Source organism: Panthera pardus, unplaced genomic scaffold, assembly GCF_024362965.1.
Source record: "Panthera pardus isolate Hobbes unplaced genomic scaffold, ASM2436296v1 HiC_scaffold_16, whole genome shotgun sequence".
Taxonomy (NCBI): domain Eukaryota; kingdom Metazoa; phylum Chordata; class Mammalia; order Carnivora; family Felidae; genus Panthera; species Panthera pardus.
Window position 1 is genome coordinate 16083988 of NW_026526721.1, and position 22918 is coordinate 16106905.

Consider the following 22918-nt stretch of genomic DNA (forward strand, 5'->3'; position numbering starts at 1 on the left):
GGAAATAAATGTTAGGATGTCCTTGGAACCACGGTAGAGGGGTCGGCCATCTTGCCAGAGGAACCCAACGAAAAGCCCCTAGTAGCGTGCCAGAACGAATTGGAGGTCAACCAATCACCTAGCGACAGCATGACCTGACGAGAAAAAGGCCCACCCGGACCTAAACCCTGGAACCGCCCGAGGCCTTAGTTCCCAAATAAAGCCTTTGACTGCTAAAATTTTTTAGCCTCTGACTCCTATCTTTACCCTGCCTTACGCCTGACCCTAACAATAAACTTTTCTAAGACTTCTGCTGCCTGGGACTTTAGAGAAACAAGTTGTTTTCCTTTGGGAACTACAACAGCATCTTGAGTTCTTTCTGCTGGCAAGTATGGTCATGTATACAACAAGGGCCAACTTCTTGTGTGACTTGTAGTCCCACACGCCCTGTGTTTAGGAGGGTCACCCACTTGGTTAATGCTCTGTTGCTGACATCTTGAAATTCTTAAGAATTTTTTAACAAGTGGCCCCACTGTTTCATTTTTCATTAGGCCTCACAAACTATGTAGATGAACTGGTATATAACTCAATATAAATGGACATCTACTCTAGATTCTTAATTAATCAGCCACAAGACTTATTGGTTGGTTGGTTGGTTGCTTTTACGTTTTTTGAACACGTAATGCGTTCACCTGGTTCAAAATTATTCAAAGATTGACAAGGAAATGTATTTCATCTCAGTCTCCAATCTACATAGTTCCAACCCCTTTCTACATAAATGGTGTTATTGATTTCTAATGTAGTATCCTTCCAGAGTTTCTTTATGCATAAAAGAAATATTAATTAAGAGTTTTATGTTTATTCCTTTTGTTTTACTTAAGAGGTGACACACAGTCTGCACTGTTTTGCATCGTGTTTTTCCCACTGTATTTTTTTAATCAACTGTTTTCAACCGAATATTTTTTGGAGATCTTAACCATATCTGTATATAGGGAATTCCTCTTTCTTTTTCACAAGGTACGTAGAATGTCACTGTATCAGTGACCCATTGTTTATTTAACTGGTCCCTATTGCTTGAAATTTGGTTTATTCCCACTCTTTTGTTATTATAATCAAGGCTCAAAAGAATAACATTGTGCACTCATCAGTTTACTCATGAATAAGTATAGCCATAGGATAAATTCTCCAATGTAGAATTCCTTAGGCAGTGTAATTTCAGTAGATATGCCAAATTGGTCTCCAAGGATATATTTAAATATATTTAAAGATAATACCAATGACATGTGAGTGCATATTTCCGTACAGCCTCACTAACAGGGTGAGTTTCCAAACTTTTGAATTTTTTTGTTGCCAATCCAATAATGATGTTTAAATTTGCACTTCTTTTTACTAGTTGGTTTGAACATTCTTTCATATGTTTTAATAGCTGTTAGTTTGTACTGTATGAAATTGTCAGTTTCCATGCAATTTTGAAATACAGAAACTACAATTTCATATGATTTAAACTAATTTTATACTAATTTTTTCTGAACTGTCTGCTCATTTCCTTTGCCTGTTTTTCTATTGTGTTGGTCTTTATTGATTTCCAGGTGATCTTTATGTATCTGAGAGATTAGCCTTCTATGACATGTTTCAAATATTTTTTTCACCAAAATTGCCTTTTGACTTGCTTTTGATATTTCTATCCATGTGGTTTTATGTCATCAAATTATCATCCTTTTCCTTTTATATCAAGTTTATTGATTTTGAATTATAGTTAGAAAGGTTGTTCGCAGTCCAAAATTATAAAGGAATTTCTATATAACTGCAAGGTCTTTTTTTAAAAAAGGACATTTATAGTTTTACTTTTTACTTTAGAAATCTTTGATCCATTCATAATTCATCCTGGCATCAGATGTGAGGTATGGATCCAATTTGGTTTTATTTTATTCCTTCTAGTTGGTTATTTAGTTGTTCCAACAAGTTTAAATATATATTTTTTAAGTTTTATTTATTTATTTTTTTTGAGAAAGAGTGTGCATGCAAGTGGGGGAGGGGCAGAAATAGAGAGAGGGAGAGAGAGAGAATCGCAAGCATGCTTCTCACTGTCAGTGCAGAGCCTGACTCGGGGCTCGATCTCACAAACCTGAGATCATGACCTCAGCTAAAACCAAGAGTCAGACATTTAACTGATGTGCCAGTCAGGTGCCCCCCAGCACATTTATTGAATAGACTTCTTCAAACTGGTTTGATATGCCACCTTCATCATATGCTAAATCCCTATAAACATTTGAATTTGAGACTTTCTGTCTCTTCTATGGGTGTTTCTCTTTGTTTCTCTTCATGTGCTAGTACCTTACATCTTTAATTATTGTCAACCCCATGACCCATAACAACATCTAGCAAGAGAGAAAAACCTGGGCTAATAAGGACAATTTTTTGGCTTAACTTACTGATATTTTTAGTCAGGGACATACAAGTACTCTGTAAGCAGATTTGTGTCTAAGATTTTTCTGGTGGAAGCTGACTTATAGCAATAAAAAGTAGAAAAGAGAATAATGACTGATTGTTAATGCTATGTGTCAACTTGGCTAGGCATGGTTTCCAGATGTCTGGTCAAACATCAGCCAAGATGTTGCTGTGAATGTGTTTTTTCGATGTGATCAACATTTATAGTTGGTAGACTTTGAGTGGAGCAGATGACTCTACATAATGTGTCTGGGCCTCTTCTAATCAGTTGAAGGCCTAAAGAGCAAAGACTGAGGTTTCTTGGAGAACAAGGAATTTTACCGCAAGACTCCAACATAGAAATCATGCCTGAGTTTCCAGCCTATCTGGCTTTCTCTGTGGATTTTGGACTCAAGACTGCAACATCTACTCTTAAATGAATTTCCAGCCTGCTAGCTTGCTCTATATATTTCAGACTTTGTAACCCCTACAATCACATGAGCCAGTTCTATAAACCAGACCTCTCTCTGTGTATCTCTTATTTATTCTGTATATCTGGAGAATCTTGATTGATACATTAGGTGAAAACTGTAATCAGAATAAAAAATTTTTTTTAATTATTTTTGAGAGAGAGAGAGTGAGTGTGAGTGGGGAAGGGGCAGAGAGGGAAGGGGATAGAGGATCTGAAGTGGGCTCTCTGCTGTCAGTACAGAGAGTGGGGTTCTCGATGCGGGGCTCAAACTCACTAGCCATGAGATCATGACCTGGGCTGAAGCCAGATGCTTAACAGACTGAGCCACCAGGCACCCCCAGAATTTTTAAGGACACCTAATATTTCCTACCATTGCCACGCCCCTATGTGCAGTTGATTAATGCATGTTTTCAGTGCACCCATGTGCTTAGAATACTGGTAGCTCTCCCCAGACTGTTGCCCTTGTCCTGCCCCACAGACATCTGTCTATATACCCTTTCTCTCTACCACTCTCACTAGGTTGCTTTATTTTTATTGGGGAGGGGGGCTGAATGCAACGAATGGAAATATTTTTTAGTCCGTGAAGGGTCTGCAGATCTTGTTTAGGAGATAATTTATTCTGTTTTTCTTTTGGCTACTTTTGAAAACTGACATTGTGACAGAATAGCATAAACTGTTGAAATCATTGAAAATTGGCCTTTTCTAAAAGAGTATTTTTGCAGGAATTGACATTATCCCTCTATATTTTGAAAAAACCTTATTTAAAAAAAAAAACAGATTATTTAGTACTTTTCCAGTCTTTAGAGGTCTCCCAATCCTTTACTACAAATACATGTATTTATTTGTAAATACATATATATTTTATAACACATATACACACATATGCACACACTTTTGATACAGTTTGGCTATAAAAGGTACAGTGGGGACTGGCCCAATGAAAAGACACATAAGGCGAGGTCTAGACAGGTCCTGAACACACAGCTTCCACTTTGTCTCCCTGCTCCCACCAAATTTTAAAAGAAAAAGATTATAGTTTTGTTTTAACTGGACTTTTTAGCGGTTGGGTTGGTTTTTCTGTCACAACATTAAACAACCCAAGATTGTATAATTTGAGAATTTCACACATGCGTAAGCATAAGATGAATAAGTCTGATGTTTATATAAGTGCCACTGCTTTAAAACAAAGGGGTCTGCTTGGAAGCAAGAGGCAGATAACTCATGTGTAGTGACGGTGTTTTGATTTCCCAACCATGTGTAAGTCTGGACCAATGAAGGCAACCATTGGGAATTTCTCTGCTTGGAGACCTCGATGGTGCGTAAACTGTAGCGTCATATGCTTGGAACGGGATTTGCAGAGCTATAATGTCTTAGAGGGTATACTGCTAAACTCAAATGCTCTTAGAAAACCAATATCCAGAGAAGTGAAAAATGAATATCTCTCTGTTTGATTGAAGCGGAGTCTTCTCCCTGAACCACACACACAAAAAAGGAACATCATGAGGGACTATTCCGAATTTGGATATGCCAAACTTAATACCTGATCAAAATCAAGCTATGAAGATAGTTTAAGTCTAAATAAAATACAGACCTAGGAATGAGAAGATAAATAAAAAATGAAGTTTTCTATTCACATAAGAAACATTTTTGGAAATTTCATAGGACTTTGCAGACCTTCAGGAATTAAACACTGGTTTGGTTATGAAAACACTGCAGAGAGTGTAGAACTGTCATTACACATAAAGAAACCAAGTTTAGTGCAGTGGCTTTCAGTTTGTTGAAAACTGTGAGCCTTTGGTCTAAAATGTTTTATGAATGAGGTCAGGGGGTGGGGGTGGTCAATGCAGAAAACAGATCAAAACAGAATTACTCTGAGTGAAGGGGGATCTGAGCCCTGGAACTCAGGTTCTTGGCCATGCCACCTGCCCTGCCATTTCTAGGGAGGTGCTGTGGAATTTGGAACTCTTAGTGCTGTGCATAATGCAGCTTAAAAAACGCCAGTTTGCTTATTGTTTAGAGTCTTAGGACAGCACTCAAATTAGGGTCCCAGTAGGTGGACAGAGCATCTAGAAGGATCCTCAGGAAAGCACACATGTCTCAACTTACTGGGTCAAAGACAAGGCAGCCTTTTGCCAGAAGAGGTCTGACTGCTCCAGGACCAGCACGTCTCTCACTAAATTTTTTTTTTTAAATCTTTATTTTTGAGAGAGAAAGAGAGACAGAGCATGAGTGAGGGAGGAACAGAGAGAGAGGGAGACACAGAATCCAAAGCAGGCTCCAGGCTCTGAGCTGTCAGCACAGAGCCCGACGCAAGGCTCGAACCCACAAACCAAGAAATCATGACCTGAGCTGAAGTTGGATGCTTAACTGACTGAGTCACCCAGGCACCGTGCACATCTTTCATTGTAAAAGTAGTGGCAATGAGAGGTGTAATTGAGATTTGTGTCCTTAGCATGGTCCCTGGCACAAAGCTATCCACAAAATATCAACTATTAACTGCACCTGCTACCGAAAATGATGTATGAGTCCTACTGTGTTTGCTGCTACTGCTGCTGTTAGTTTCTGTTGGTCTGTGATCTGCCACTGCCATTTTTTTTCTGCCCCCAAAAAGCAAAAAGTGAGGATCAAAAGGAAAAAAAACCCAAAAACCCAAATGACTCAGAATTCTATCAGCACATTTAAAGCAACATCTTGTGAGCGTACTACAGACTGTAGCTTTCTTCCTTGAGTCTCATATTACATAGAACCTCTCATTCTCTGAGAGAAAACAGCCTTCACTGAGTCAGACATCAAATGGAGGCTCCTGGTGGCTAATCTCATGCTAAGAAATAGAATAACAAAAATAAATAATAGTTAATCTCATTTATCCAGTTAGTAGCATAGTGCCTAGCTATAAACTAACTGCTAAATATACAGCACCTCATTTCATTCTCACAGCAACACTGTGGGTAGGTACTTTTATTATCTCTACAGATGAGGAACATGAGGCCCAGAGAGGTCAATGGTCACAGAGCTGCGGAGTGAAATAAAAGTAGGACTAACTATTCTGTTGATATATAATTGTTTTGGGATTTCATCCAGAAAGGGACAAGAGGCACTGAGTAGTGGTTTTGTTTTATTTTATTTTATTTTATTTTATTTTATTTTATTTTATTTTATTTTATTTTATTTATTTTATTTTATTTTATTTTGTTTTATTTTTATTTTTGAGAGAGAGAGCACAAATGCAAGCTGAGGAGAGGGGTAGAGAGAAAGAGAGAGAGAGAGAAAATCTTAAGTAGGCTCTGTGCTCAGCACAGAGCCTGATACGGGGCTTAACCCCACGACATTGGGATCATGACCTGAGCCAAAATGAAGAATCAGACGTTCAACCTGCTAAGCCACTCAGGCACTCTGAGTAGTGGTTTTAAATACCCAACCTGAACCCCATGCTGAGATTCACATACTCAGAAGCACTGGCATTAGGCACCTGTTGCTACATGGGCAAAGGAGAGGCAGCCTTAAGCAGGGGGAGCAGAAGGAGGGGTTTGGAGTCCTCAATGGCTTCGGGCAGCACAGGGTGACTTTCTTTGGTGAGTAATCCTTTAGATTGGCTGTTGGCAGAAACTAAGCCTGAGAGGAGGCAGGGTTCATGGTACTCCAGCCAGAAACCAGAGGAGGAAAATTCAGTGATTTTAAATAATCAAACTGCTAATTACTTTCTAACTCAGATTTGTTATATTTTCATCACATTTGGGCCAAACCTTGGACATCACTTCAGGATAATTTATTTGGGTCATACACTTGAACATTATAAAAGCCTGTTATCAAATTTCCTTCTTCATCGACCTCTAAGTTTCCCAAATTGTGATCCAGATTCACACTGCCATAGTTTGCATTTATTGAACATTGAGCTACTTAGATGTGTTTTATGGATCAACATTATTGGGTTGTTTATATATGACTGACACTCATGTATGGAAGTGGAAAATTCACCTGAAATATTTTCTCTTAAATGCGCCTCCTTTTTTCTGTACCTTTTATCTGTTCATTCAGTAAACACTTATTGAGTACTTAATGAGTTTAAATGATCACTGTGAGGGGCACCTGGGTGGCTCAGTAGGTTGTATCTGACTCTTCATTTCGGCTTAGGTCATGATCTCACAGTTTGTGGGTTTGAGACCCACATTGGGCTCTGTGCTGACAGTGTGGAGCCTGCTTGGGATCCTCTCTCTCTCTCTCTCTCTCTCTCTCTCTCTCTCTCTCTCTCTCTGTCTCTCCCCAACTTGCTCTCTTTGTCAAAATAAATAAACTTTAAAAAAAGAAGAAAAGGAAAACCCAATTTATTAAAATAAATGATCACCATGATAGATGTTGCATATGTAAAGATGCAGAGACACGGTCCTTTACAGAGTTCCAGCAGAGTCCATTTGAACTAGGGAAGAGAGGCTCTTGGCCCGTGGTCAGCTGATGAGGAAGACTTTTTAAGGTCCTATTAGGCAGCATATTGCCATCAACCAGGAAGTAGCACAGGCTTTGGGAGAGAAGAACCTTACTTCTGTGATGTTGGAGAAAGTTCTTCAACCATTCTGAGCTTTCGATTTTTTATCTATTTTATCAATGTTATTTATCATGGATTAATTAAATGACAGCCATCATTATTTGAGAAGCTCCCTTCCGTCTTTTAAAGTGTCTCTAAAAATTTTTGAAAACAACATGCATGAAAAATAATGGAGTCAATTCAACAAAGACAACACCCTCTTCTCCTAGGACATTGTTCATTCTCTAAAAAAATGCTCATTTGACCCTACAGAGTAATTTTAAATTTTATGTAGTGTTATGTTTCAATATACTTAGAAAAATGGCAGAACCTACCCCTTTGACATATCAAAGTGCTATAGACCCGGGTGTGGATTTCAATGGCACTCATTTGTAGACTCGTGGGCTCCAGAATTCTATCAGCACATTTAAAGCAACATCTTGTGAGCATACCACAGACTCTACCTTACTTCCTTAGTCTCATATTACATAGAACCTCTCATTCTCTAGAGAAAAAACAGCCTTCACTGAGTCAGACATCAAATGGAGGCTCCTGGTGGCTAATCTCCTGGTTCTTCAGTGGTTACTTGTCAACTCTGTAGTCAGTGAATAATTTAAAACAGACATCTTCATGCATTATTCAGTCAAACCAAACCTGTGATACAATGTGCGGATACCACAATTCCTGAAGGGAATTTGCCGCCTTTGATGATTTGTACATTTCCTTCCCCCAAATATCCAAATATTCGGTTACAAGATTATCTGCTGATCCAAATGACAGGTTTATTAATGTCTGCATTCAATTGTATTGACATTGTTGTTTTCAGTGTCCACATATCTTCCAGATACCTCACATGATGGGAAATTCATGAATTGAATTCCTGTTGAATTTACAACAGGGTCCCAACTGGACCTGACATTTGAGTCATTCTGGTTTCACGTATGCATATTTAGGCAAAATTCTTGTTGCTTCACTTTCTTAGGAGATTTTTAGTTGACTGGTCTTTCAGCTTTAGCATTTTTAGTGACAACCTTCTGAAACAAACATTTTGATAACCAAAATACTTTTGGAAATAATGGTTAGGCAGTGAAATATTGAGTAGCATTCTGTAGTATTGTAGACTAATGAATTTACATGCATCCTATTAAAAAAAACCTTTAGGCATCTATTTCTAGCAGTCAGTCTCAGGCTTGGGTATAAGCTCTTCATGCCAATTGAGCAAATGTTCCGGAAAGGTTTACTGGCTGCTTTACTTTTTTCCCCTTGATTTCTGTTGGACCAAATCATTAAGCACCTCCTAATTTTATTTGGTATTGGCCAAAAATGAAGTACTTTACCTTGAGAGGCATCCTCAAGTCAAGCTGATTCTCTCTCCTGTGTAAACAAAACAAAATGAAACAAAACAAGCAAACAACAACAAAAAACTTTAGGTACCTAGTTAATTCCTAAACATGCTATTTTTATTTCCTGAAGGAGTATGCTGCAGAGGAAGGAATAATAAACTGCATTCGTTTTCTTTTTTAAAAATTTTATTTAAATCCAAGTTAGTTAACGTGTAGTGTAATAATGGTTTTAGGAGTAGAATTTAGTGATTCATCTCTTACATATAACACCCAGTGCTCATCACTACTAGTGCCCCCCCTTAATGCCCATCACCCATTTAGCCCATTCCCCCGCACCCAAACCCTCCAGCAACCCTGAGTTTGCTCTCTGTATTTTAGACTCTCTTATGGTTTGCCTCCCTCTCAGTTTTTAATCTTATTTTTCCTTACCTTCTCCTATGTTTATCTGTTGTGTTTCTCAAATTCCACGTGAGTGAAATCACATGGTGTTTGTCTTTCTTTTGACTGACTTATTTTGCTTAGCATAATACACTGTAATTCCATCCGCGTTGTTGCAAGTGGCAAGATTTCATTCATTTTGATTACTAATATTCCATTATCTATCTATCTATCTATCTATCTATCATCTATTATCTATCTATCTATCTATCTATCTAATCTATCTATCATCTATTATCTATCTATCTATCTATCTGTCATCTATCTATTATCTATCTATCTATCTATCTATCTATCTATCTATCTATCTATCTCATCTATCTATCACATCTTTAGTATTCTGTGGCTGCTGTCACAAATGACCACAAAATGAGGGTCTTAATACAACAAAAATTTATTCTTTCACCCTTTTGGAAGCTAGGAGTCTGAAGTCAAGGTGTCAGCAGAGCCACAATCCCTCTGAAATGTCTAATGGAGATTCTTTCGTTGCCTCTTCTAGCTTCTGGTGCTTCAGGTGTTTCCTGGCTTGTGGCTGCATTAAGTCCGATCTTTGCCTTCATCTTCGCATTTGACTCCTTCTCCTTGTGTCTTCCCCTCTTTTCTGTGTCCCTTATGAGGACATTTGTCATTGGATTTAGGGCTCATCTGGATAATCCAGCACGATCTCATCTGGGATTCCTAATTTATATATCTTCAGAGACTGTTTATCGAAATAAGATCACATTCACAGGTTCTGGGGGTTAGGATGTGGGCTGCTCTTTTCAGGGGTCACCATTCAACCCACACCAAAAGCTAAGATTTTATCACTACCCATTTCATTTTGGGTGTATATAAACTATTTTGTAACGGCCACTTACTTTCATCCTATCAGTCACAGAACCTCTGAATTCTCATCATATCAGTCATATAACCTTTGAAATTCACCAAAACAGACTTATTTGACAGAATCAAGAAGTTGCTTTTCCTTTATAAGTTCAGTTCAATATCAGTGATTTATCCTGGACATATTTTCACACATAACTTGAAAATGGCAAAGCTCCTTTTACTAATAGGTGCATTTTGTTTCAGGCAGATAAATTGTTGGAATTGACAGCCAACTTGCCCAAGAGCTTTGTTAAAAGTTGAGATTTGTATTTGCAGTTCAGAGGTAGTCACCACTAGATGTCAGTCTTGACTCATTAGAGAGCCTCAATCTCTTGACTACTTACTGGTTTCTCCAGGAAGTGATTGCCCGGAGACCATAACTTCCTAAGGCAGTATTTGCTTGCCTTTAAAAACAACACAGTTAAAATACTAAAATACATGTAAATAGATTTATACTTATAGAAAGAGAAATGAAACACTGAGTTAAACTTGAAATGCAAGGAGAACAGAATTTCCAGGGATTTTGAGATGTCATCTTCAAATTTTCTTTGTTTTGGGCTAAATCTGCACGTGTAGGTCCACTTTGCCTTGCACATATTCCTTGTAAGAACAAGGTGCAGTGGTTCTCTACTGTGGTTGCACATTGGACTCCTCTGGAGAGCTTTACAAAACACTGATGCCTGAATGCCACATGGGAGCTTCTGATATGCCTGGGCCTTGGGAGAGAAAGCTGAAAAGTTCCGGAGAGAGACAAAAGCAACAATGTTCCTGGGAAGGCATAGGCAGCTGTTTGCTTCAGTAAACAAACAGTAGGTTGGCAGAGAGCCATGCAGTATGAGGGGAGGAAGGCTGAGAAGGTAGAAGATACAGGGAGCAATGCCGTATCTCCTTTTGGCAGAGGTTCAATAGACAGCTGTTGTTGAGTGGGACCATTTTGAGGTTTGGAATTCACATTCCTCTTACTGCCCGCAAGTAGCCACCTACTAAGTCCTCATGACTCGAGGCGGCCTATGGGACTCTGTTTCTTGTAATCCCAAGAGCAGGGCACAGGGGACCTTCTACCCGAGAGGATGTGGACTCAAGATCTTGAGTGTTTCCTTGTCTCATCCTTCATACCTGTGGGGACTTGGGACTTGAGCGCAGTGGATTTGGCTAGTCCTCCTCCTGCTGCTTAAAGCCACCTGGTGACTGACTCATGGGCAACTCAGGCACCAATACATCCAAAACTAGAGCAGTAGTTCCCAACTTGACCCTGCCTGACCCCAAATTCTGTTTCTATTAGCCATTTCTTAAAAGAACTTGTGCATTTCTTTTAAACATTAATGTTTATAAGTTTATTCAATTAGAGCACCATAAGAGGAACCTTACTGGAAGAGGAACATAGAACATTCAACAACCCCCATTTTTTTTTTTTAATTACAGTTGTCCTTTGAACAACATGGGTTTGAACTGTGTGGGTCCACTTACACTCTTCTTTGTGACTTTCTTAATAACATTTTCTTTTCTCTAGTTTATTGTTAGAATACAGTATACATACATATAATACACAAACTATGTGTTAATTGACTGTTCATGTTTTAACTGGTAGGGCTTCCTGTTAACAGTAGGTTATTAGTAGTTGAATTTTGGGAGATTCAAAAGTTTATATGTGGATTCTTGACTCCATAGGGGTTGGTACCCCTAACTCCCATGTTATTCAAGGGTCAGCTGTGTAACATTTTTGTGACCGCTGTCTGGGAACATAATGAAAAGGAAGATGAATGCTTCTCAGCCAGGGAGGGACAATACCTCAATGTCTCACGAATGGAGGATGAGTTTTTAATCTATTCTTTGTGTAGAATAGAGTTATATGCACAATTTTGGGGGGCCAAGAGTAGAATAAGAGTCTGTATCCGCCACTCTCAACCTTGATTACATAATTAAATCCCTTTTTTAAAAATAGTGATGCCTGGGTTCTACCTACACAGGTTTTGGTTAAGTGGGTGTGAACATAGCCTGGAAATCCAGGTGTTAAAAGAGCAATTGAGGTGATATTAATGTGTAGCGAAGATTGAGAATCCTTGGTCTGTGCGCTGTTCCTAATTCACACAGTAACAGTCATCATTTTTTATGTCCAGCCACCAGGTCACAGTAGGAATGTTATGTAAATAGAGGCTTTTTTTTTTTTTTTTTTTTACTTTATTTCCAAAATATCCTTTGGAAAAGAGAAAATGCACTTAGAATGTGTATGTATATAGAATCATTTATATTATTTACAAAATACATTTAGAGTTCATTTTCCCTTCATTCAAGTTTCTTTGTAACGTTAGGGGAAAGGTAAAGAAATACTTAATGATTCAGTGAGTGTTTATCAATCACCCCTACATGCCTGGCACACTGTTTATCAGATACTCATGTTGTGATTTTTCACACCAGCCATGGAGTAATCTCGTCCTCTGTCTTCCACAGATGGAAACCGCTGTATTCAGACAAGACATACAGTGTCCAAAAAAAAAAAAAAAGAATCAGCGAGACACCTGAACTTTGGCACGCCCTGTGGCAGTGACACGTGTGGGTTCACTGATTTAAGTTCTCTCTGAATGCTACAAAACATTTTTAACAATAACCCTCTCCCCTCAAACTTAACCAAATAGCACTTTGATGTTCAGTGGAACTGGGAGAGTGGTTTGGAAACATGTTCTTAGTTTATTGCAGGTGTTTGTCATCAAAATGGAATCACATTTCCAAGTTTTGGCTTTGAAAGCTGGCATTCAAAAAGATTTCAGAGATGTTTTATGGTGTAGTTCATTGCTTCAAGCTACTGAAATTTATTTCATTTCTATAAATGTATTGTGGTATAAAGTAGCTGCAAAGTGTTTGTAAGACAGCCAACCTTATTGTTAAAAAAGGAAACAAGAAGCTAAAATTTTAGTTAATTTAGGTAACTAAGTTAGTTAAAGTTAATTCACAGGGCATTGCGTTAACAATGCTGTGTCAGTGTTTAACCTTTATAGCATTAGGCCAATGTTTAACAACAATAATGAAAAAATCTTTGTATGGGTAGGTTTAGTGGTTTTAGTCTGGTTTGGTAGCAAACTCTTTTGTATTTGCTCAGGAGATGCCATCCACTGGCCCTAAGCAGAACCTTTTCTATTTTGGTTCACGATTATTCAGGGTGGGTTTGTAGACCTCCTGGTATAGAGGCTGAAACAAATATATGTGGATTTGCTCTTCCTTGAAGCCTCTCTCCAATTATTCATGCAATCCATATGTTGGCTGTTTTGTGCCAGGCTTTAAGTAGGGCTCGGCACCTTTTAGTGGCAAGAAAGAATTTACTCTAGAATTTACCCTTACCCCAGTGCCTTAGTGAGCAACGTAGATTTTCCTGATGTATTCGTAGAGGATGAGGAGGATGATTTTACACCTCAGGAAAATGGCATAAAATATCTTCAGCGTTCCTTCCTTGCGCCCCTTCTCCTGTGCCCTTCAGACCTTTGCCAAGTGTCTTTTCACCCTTTCCATGCTGGCGCTAGTCTTCCCAGCTTTTGCCTGGGCATCCATATCTCTCCCTTTTGCATGAAGATCAATTTAGTATCGGCACCTCCCTGCCAAGCTTGCATACTCAAATCCTGATAAAGCAGGAGGGCATTAAAAATAAAAATAAAAATAAAAAATAGTTTCCTATTGCTACGCTTGCCAGATTTAGCAAATAAAAATACCATCCGTGTTGCACGGGGCATACTTAAACGAAACATTTACTCAGTGTTTGTCTGAAATTCAAATTTAACTGGACGTTTTGTGTTTTACCTGGCAATCCTAACTCTCCCCTTTGGAAATCTTTCTGATCTCCTACCATTCAATATTCTTCTGGAGTTGAAAGCTGATGATTATCATAAACATTTGCCCTGAGCTGAGGTTTTGCTTTTTAATAGTCTCATGTTTAGTACACGAGTCACAGTTTTCTATCTTTTTTGCTCTTCGTCAAACTCTGGTGAAAACTGTCAATGTCTAGCCTGACCGGGCTCCTTCAAGAAGTGAAAACATGACACAGGGACTGAAGCTTCCTACTGCAAAGCTGCTCGGACCAGTGAGCCTTGTTTTCCTCTTCTCTGGACTGCGTCCTTCTGACTTCCGGCATATGTTTGAATACCTCCAATGATACGCTATTAATTGAAAAATTCAGTTAGAAAACCTGGGGTTTTTCAAGATCTGGATATTAGGTATCGATTTTTAACTCACTTTTCCAGTTTCCCGTTGGATATTTGCTAGAATGTAGAAACATTTTAAACATATGTTATGGGGCCGCCCGCATCTGCTCCTGGAACTGAGCGTGGAAATGGAAAGTGTAATCATTAGACACGGCTACTTATTTTTCAGACTTGTGTTCAAACACTTGGCAGAGCAGCAAGAGAAAGCTTGAGTGCACGTTTTTCGTAAACTTTTCTTGTGAAAGAGGGCTTTTGGGGCGGATCTCATTTACTGATAATTCTGTGAAATTCTCATGAGGGATTAATTAACGTAAACATATTCAGAATTACTAAGTTAAATTATGTTATCAATTACTGTTCTTTACGGTGCTGATTAAGAGGCACAGAAATTGTAGGATAGGTAGGCCCTGAATTTCTGGGATCCTACTGACTGGGTTTTAGAATCAAAGAAACTTTTATATTGATCAGTTAGAAAGTCAGTTTTGGCTTAAGGAGGTGGATATTTGGCCCATGTGTAAAATTCAGCAACCAGTAGATATTTAGGTTCTTACCACAGGGAATCAATAAATTGTCTTTCACAGCACAAGAGATCCCTCTGTCTCTATGCTGATGAGCTATGATTAATCATAAAAGAAAATCAAAACATGCTTTCCTAGCCAAATGGCAGAACTGTACTATTGACTCTGGGGTAGAGGGCTGGTGGGCTGTTTCTCACGAGGTTGATAGGACGGCGTTGTTGCCTTGGTAGATGTACCGTGTGGTCTGGCCTTCTGTCTCGTAGGCTCTTACGCTGGATTTTGGCAGAACACTGAGAGCAGATCCCTCTCTCGTGAGCAGACTTGTTAAATAAGCTCACGAGGCCAAGGAATGAAATCAGAATATCTCTGTCTACGTCTCCAGCTGTGTCCCCAGGCCTCTTCTCCACTGTGCCTTCTGCTCCAGTCACACTTTTCTTTCAGTTCCTGAATGTTCTGTCATGCTCTTTATTTCTCGTCAGTGTGCTTGTATGTTGTTCCTCTTCCGAGGATATTGATCTCTGTTTTCAACATCACTCATTGAGCCCCGTCTCTCTATCTATCTTGCACATGCACACACACCCACACATACACACACAAGCTCAGGGAAGCCTTTATGGATGCAGTACCCCCCACCCCCTCCTGGCTGCACATTATGTCAGGTCCCCAGGCTCCCTATCTCTTTTCATGCATGCCATTTTTCATTCTTATCATTATTTATTCAGTGTCTCCCTCCCCTGCTAGGTTGTAACCTCTGTGAGGGCAGACACAATCTAACACAGCATGACTGCATTATGGCTGTGGAATTAATTGTGATGCCTTTGCTCTTTACTCCAGGGTTTCTATTCTCTTTGACAGGTTTGGGAACTCAAAGCTCAGGTCTGTGAGATGGATATGCTAGCCATCAGCGAGCATCTCTCTTGATGATTCTCAAGGAAGATTGACATTTACTTCTTATTGTTCAAATGGGGTCATTCAGTGATTTCTGCCTGTATCCACGCAGAGAAAGGAATCAGCACAAGGTATCAGAACTAACATTCATGATTATCTGCCTAAGCCATAGACTCTGGGAATGAATGGGTTTAACACTGGTTGTCCCTGTCCTGGGCTGGCTCAGGTCTAGGCAGCTTGACACATGCTAGCTAAAGTGATTTTTGGAATTACACCATAAACCAGCTGGCCATCTGATTATATTATTATGAAAGTAAGTTCTCAAGGGAGTTTTTAAGTGACTTCCCATTACAGACTTCATTTTTTAAAATGACTTCTTTTTAGGTGCCTCTTCTTTCCAGGATGAGAAACCTTCAGACAGAGAGTTAGCTGATTTGGTAGATTTCATTCTGGTCTTGCTGGGTCCTAGAAGGAGAGGTAGACTGAGGGTCAAACCCAGACACATTTTGCCACTGATGGCCTGGTCTTACATGGGTCAGTTTCTTCATCAACATGCTTTCTGTGGCTCATTCTCATATAAAATTTTTTATTTAGTGTGATGGGAAGAGCATGTGATATAAGGGGAGTCCAGGCCTCTTAAAAATCCCAGCTCCATGGTTAATGCATGCATGACCACACACAAGTGACTTAAACATTCTGAGCCCCAGTTTCCACTTCTGTAAAATGGGATAGCATTGGCACTCAGTAGTTGTCATGAGGCTTAAATGAGATGATCCACGAGAAGTCTTTAGTGTAGTTCCTTGCACACGAGAAGCACTCATTAAATTGTTACTCACATTTGTAAAATGGGATCAGTAATGTCTACTGCTGGAATTGTGAGGATCAGGTAAGGGGGCATGTGGAGAAGCCAGGCTTTTTGTCCGGCCATGCATTTGTCCAGTAAGAGAAAAACTCTCTCCCGTTCTCTTTCCACTTCAGAGAATGCTATATCTTCCTGAAAACCGGGACAGACCTCCTTCTTGCTGATGGTTCCAAGAACACAACACATTTCCTTCTTTTTAAAATTATTTTTTTCCTTCCATCTGAACTGGTTAGTGATCATTATTGCACTGATGTTATAATGACCAGCTTGTAACCTATACCCTATGATTTTACCCCATTTCTTCATCCTTTCCACTATCATATATTCCTTGTAGGGATCTTGGTCTTGAGTGATTCTGACATATTTTATTTGTGGGTCTCATCTGTGTTATTTAGACCTCTGCAATCCCAAAGACAATGATGGCTGCTCCGATTTTTGCCTGTATCTCCTATCATCTAATTACATAGGTGCTCCTCAATTCTTAAGCAGGCTGCACTTTGAAATTTCTTTTTGATTGCTTTGATAAAAAATGGCACTGACAATTCATCTGGTTGTTAATTTGATTCCATTTAAGCAGAGAAAGTTTGAATTTTGGGCCCCCTAGTAAAATTCCAGATCATATCTCTCCTTATATTTCATTAATAGGAAAATGAAGAGCTTTATAGAAAAAAAAAAGCTTCCTTTATTTTATGGGCCTTTTTACAAAGGACTAGCAGCAATGTTACTTACGTCTGTCTTTGTGACAACAAAGATGTTGCTTGCAAGTTTCATTTACTTATTTCAGTATGTTTGCTTTGATTGAATTTTCTTTCTCCTAATAAGTTTTGGTCAATATGTTCTGTTATCAAAAGCCATTGCCAGTGTTATAGTTTATTTTCCAAGAGAGGCTTTGTTTTTCCCTTTTTATAGAATTTACTTGAGTTTTTTATTTTCTAAAGGAAAGTTATAAGAACCATCTCCTCCCTTCTTTTGCATTTGTGGTTGCATTCGTTTTTTTCTTTAAAGAGGTTTAGGGTCATGACATTGGCTTCCAGGAATTCCATTAAGATTGACTGTGGTCTCAGATGGAGTCATTTTTTGCTTTTGTCACTGTCCTCCTTTCACTGAGGGCAGCTTCATGTTGCAAAATAGAAAGAAACTTCATCTTCTTATAACAGGATTGTAGTTAATGGCTCTTGGAGCAGTTAATTCTCTTCTTTGTTTATGTAAGTCTATATCCATGCTTGCTCAGTGCTTCTCAGTTGTCTCATGACAGTTTTTTGGGGGGGGAGGGGACAATTTGGATTTGGTTAATCTTAGTTATTTATTAAAATGTTTTATAATTCAAGTATAATTAACATACAGTTATATGAGCTTCAGGTGTACAATATAATGGTTCAGCAATTCTGTACATTATTCAGTGCTCATCACAGTGAGTGTACCCTTAATCCCTTTCACTTATTTCACCCATCATCTCCTGTATCTATAGATATAGATATCTATATACATAATGGAATATATATCTATATATATCTATATATGTCTATATCTATCTATCTATCTATTATCTATCTGTCTAAGCTATCTATCTATGTATCTGTCTACATACCACATCTTCTTTATCCATTGGTCTATTGGGGAACACTTGGGTTGCTTCCATCATGTGGCTATTGTAAATAGTGCTGCAATAAACATAGGGGTACATATATATCTTTTTGAATTAATGTTTTTGTATCCTTTGGGTAAATACTCAGTAGTGGAGTTTTTGGATCATATGGTATTGGATCATAATTCTATTTTTAATTTTTTGAGGAACCTCCATACTGTTTTCCACAGTGGCTACTGCACCTTTCATTCCTATCAGCAGTGCATGAGAGTACCTTTTCATCCTTGCCAACACTTGTTATTTCTTGTGTTTTTCATTTTAGCCATTCTGACTAGTCATTCTGTGAAGTGACATCTCATTGTGGTTTTGATTTGCATTTTCCTGGTGGTTAGTGATGTTGAGCATCTTTTCATATGTCTGTTGGCCATCTTATGTCTTCTTTGGAAGAATGTCCATCAGGTCCTCTGCCCACTTTTTAACTGGATTATTTTATTTTTTCTGGTGTTGACCTATGTAATTTCTTTATGTATTTTGGATATTAACCTCTTATTATATATATGATTTTGCAAATATCTTCTCCCATTCGATATATTGCCTTTTTGTTTTGTTGATGGTTTCCTTGACTGTGCAGAAGCTTTTTATTTTGGTGTAGTCACAATAGTTTAATTTTGCTTTTGTTTCCCTTGCCAGAGGACAAATACCATATGATTTCACTCATATGTGGAATTTAAGCAACAAAACAAATGAACGAAGGAAAAAAGAGACAAATAATAAATAGATTCTTAAATACAGAAAACAAACTGATGGTTGCTAAAAGGGAGGTAGGAGGGGGGATGGATGAAATAGATAAAGGGGATTAATAGTACACTTACCTTAATGAGCACTGAGAAATGTATAGAATTGTTGAATTATTATATTGTACACATGAAACTAATATAACACCATATGTTGTTTATACTTGAATAAAAAAATTAAATTTGATCATTCTAACAATGTTGTGAAGTTGAGAGATAAGATACTGTACCCATTTCACAGGTGAGAAGTCTGAAATGTGGAGGCATGATTTGTCCAAGTGATGGATCTAGAACCAGAGCTCTGATCTAGTGTCAATTCAGTAGTTTATATACCAAACACCTAATGACCATTTCATCACTGACTAAACACTGGGAACCAAAGACAGAGTTAAGTCCTTGATCAGGAGGACTTCGTCATACAGAGACAGAAAGGCATGGAAAGCATATATGACTACAAAGAAAGTGTGCAGAAGTATAAGCAAATGTCTTACATGTTAGTGGCATTTACAGAGGATTCCTGGATTAAATAAGGCATGAATGTGTGTTGCCTGATGGAGTGCCTGTGAACAGACATTTCAAACAGAAGGACTAAAACATGCAAAGGGTAAAGGGACATGGTATATATATGGGAGATGGCTGTGAATCTTAGGTCAGTAATTTAGGCTGGGTTTAGGGATGGTGGTTCTTTTGGTCTCCTCTGGGCTTGCTTACATGTCTAGGAAATGGCTGGCTGTTGGCTGGGGCAATTGGGATGTTTTGACTTGTTCTACAAGCCTCTTATTACATACAGCAGGCTAGCCTGGGCATGTACTCATGGTGATGACAGAAGTGTGAGAATATTAACAGAAATAGGCACTTTTTCTGTCCTTGTTGTGTAATATTGTCAGTATCTCATTGCCCCAAGAAGCTACATGGCTGAGGCAAGAGTCAGAGTGGGAATATACTCAAGTGGAAAATGCAGTGGATATAGGGAGAGGTGAAGAATTGGGGGCACATTTGCAATCTATTGGGGGTAAATGCTAGAAGTAAAACTGCTATGTTAAAGAACCTGCATAATTTTTAAGTTTGGTTGTCTTCCTGAAAAGTACCAATTTACGTTATTATTGAGGTTGTAGGAAAGTATCCATTACTCTATACTTTCACCAGCACATGAAAAAAATAGCATATTATATATTGACCTACCATTAAGTTTATTTAATTTATAGAGAGGTTGGACTTTTTAAAGGCAACGGCAGCTTTATTGAGGTGTAATTCACACACCATATAATTCATCCACTTTTATTATTATTTTTTAATGTTTATTTATTTTTGAGAGAGAGAGAGTGACCAAGCATGAGCAGGGGAGGGGCAGAGAGAAAGAGAGAGAAGGAGGCACAGAATCTGAAGCAGGCTCCGGGCTCTGAGCTGTCAGCACAGAGCCCAACATGGGGCTTGAACCCACAAACTGTGAGATCATGACATGAGCAGAAGTCAGATGCTGAACTGACTGGGCCACCCAGGTGCCCCACCAATTCACTCATTTGAAGTGTACAATTCATTGGCTTTTAGTATACTCCCAGAGTTGTGCAACCATCACCATAATTTTGGAACATTTTTTATTCCCTTAAAAGAAATCCCATATTCATTAGCCATCACTCTTCATTTATCCCCATGGACATTTAAAAATTGTAAAAATTCAGGAACACCTGGATAGCTCAGTTGGTTAAGCATCTGACTTCGGCTCAGGTCATGATCTTGCAGTTTGTGAGATCGAGTCCTGTGTCAGGTTCTGTGCTGACAGCTCAGAGCCTGGAACCTGCTTCAGACTCTGTGCCTCCCTCTCTGCCCCTCCCCTGCTTGTACTCTGTCTCTCTCTGTCTGTCTCTCTCTCTCAAAAATAAATAAACATTAAAAAATTAAAATAAATTGTAAAAATTCAAAAGTTCTCTCTCTATGAGTTTATAAATTAAGCATACTAAACTTTTTCCATCACATACATTACAATTATTATCTGTTTTTAGGAACTATTTGTTTCTCCTTTTGTGATATGTAGAAGTTTTAATTTTTTATTTAAGTATCCATATTTTCTGTTTGAATAGGTATAATTAGATGTAGATTGGTGAAAACACAAGATAATGCATTTATGGATAACTTTCCTGAACTTTGTGTATATATTGAATGAACTGGATTTGTTGCTTTTAACTAGGAGGGGAACCTAGGTCTTGATTGTTTCACAAAGATACAAATCTGTGTTAGTCAGGGTTCGCCACAGAAACAGTCAATAGTATACATGTATATGTGTGTGTATTTATATTTATACATGTAAAAGAAGGCATTGGTTCACCCAGTTATGAGAAGTCCCACAATCTGCCATCTCCGTCTGGAGACCCAGAAGAGCTGGGGGTGTAGTTCAAAGCCCTGAGAACCAGAGAGTCAATGGTGTAGATTCTGGTCTGGTTCTGAAGGCCTGAGAACCAGGATTACTGAGGGCAGAAAAAGATCTGTATTCTAGCTCAAGATACAAGAAAGAGAGAGAATTCAATTTTCATCCACCTTTTTTTTTTTTTTTTTTTTTCCTGTTCAGGTTTTCAACAGGTTGGATGATGTGCACCCCTATCGGGGGACGGCCATCTGCTTCACTCAGCTCACCAATTCAGATGTAATATTTTCTGGAAGTACCCTTATAGACATATAATATTGAAATGATATTTAATGAGTTATCTACATATCCCTTCATCTAGAAAAGTTGACACATAAAATTAACCATCATAAGGTCCATTTCTTTGGCCTAAATGCTTATAAATGTTGAGCATCAAAAGCAAGTATTTTGGACACACGATATTTTGAAAATATTTTGAACACATATTTTCCTAAAGTTATGTATAAATTATGTATAATGCACATACTGGATTATTAGGTGCAGTTCTGTTCTTCATGTCAAATAAAATTATTGAAATAAGAAATTGACCAAAAGAATAAAGAGCCTCTCAACAGACCATGCTGCAAAGATTAGGACTATTCAATTTTGAAAAGTCAGAAGGGAACATGGCTAAGAGGTGATAAACACTGACATTGATATTTGAGCAGCATTTTCATTTTGGAGGAAGTAGTTTTTGTGTTAAGACAAAACGAGATAGTCTAACAGAACTGTACAGTAAAAAATCAACTTTGCAGTTTGTCTGTACCTTGCACATTCCAAAGAAAGATGGACCTTTGCCTCGCTCCTGGAAGGCAACCTCTGAGCCCTTGGAATATCCTGCTCGATAAGAGTGTCTTTGTTACCTGGTGGTGGTATCAGCTTGACCTCTGGAGGAACTGGAGACCGAAGGTCAGTCCCATGGGCAGTTCGCCTGGACACCAAAGCTCAGGTGAGCCTTCCTGGTTGGCAACACTGTGTGTCGTCTCACATTGTAACAGGGAGAATTAGGCTGGTCACATGCATGAACTGCAAGAGAACTAGAAGCATGTACTTGGTTTCTGCTGGAGTTTGCTCTATGTATCTTTTTCCATTGCTGACTTCAATCTGAATCCTCTTGCTATATAATAAACTATAATTGTAACATGACAGGTTTTCTGAGATCTGTGAGTACTTCCAGTGAATCAGTGAAGACCTCACAGGAACATACCTGGAAAACTCTAGCATGGGTTCACGGGTGGTCACATGCCCTGTTTAATTGATGATGATGTTAGAGATTGGTGAATAGGCTGCACATCTCTAAAGTTAAACATATATAACAGGAGGCGTACAAAACTGCATTCTAATCTTAAGGGAGTTCCCTGAGTTGATAGGGAATTCACCTGTAGGTAGGAGTCATGCAAGGGAAGTGTGCTTTAAATTAGATGTTATAAGGTGCCTCGTTAATATCTGCTGACCTATTCCTGGGTGAGTATGTCCCATGTTCCTTGAGACAGGCCTTGGAAAAAATCTGAAAAGTAAAATAGTAAAAGCCACCTTAGTAGAAGTTATTTAGGAACCAGAGAGAGGAAGGACCATGCTTTTGGGGATCTCTGGAGATCTATAAACATGATGAGAAAGCTCTTGCTGTCTCAGTGAAAAGCCTTG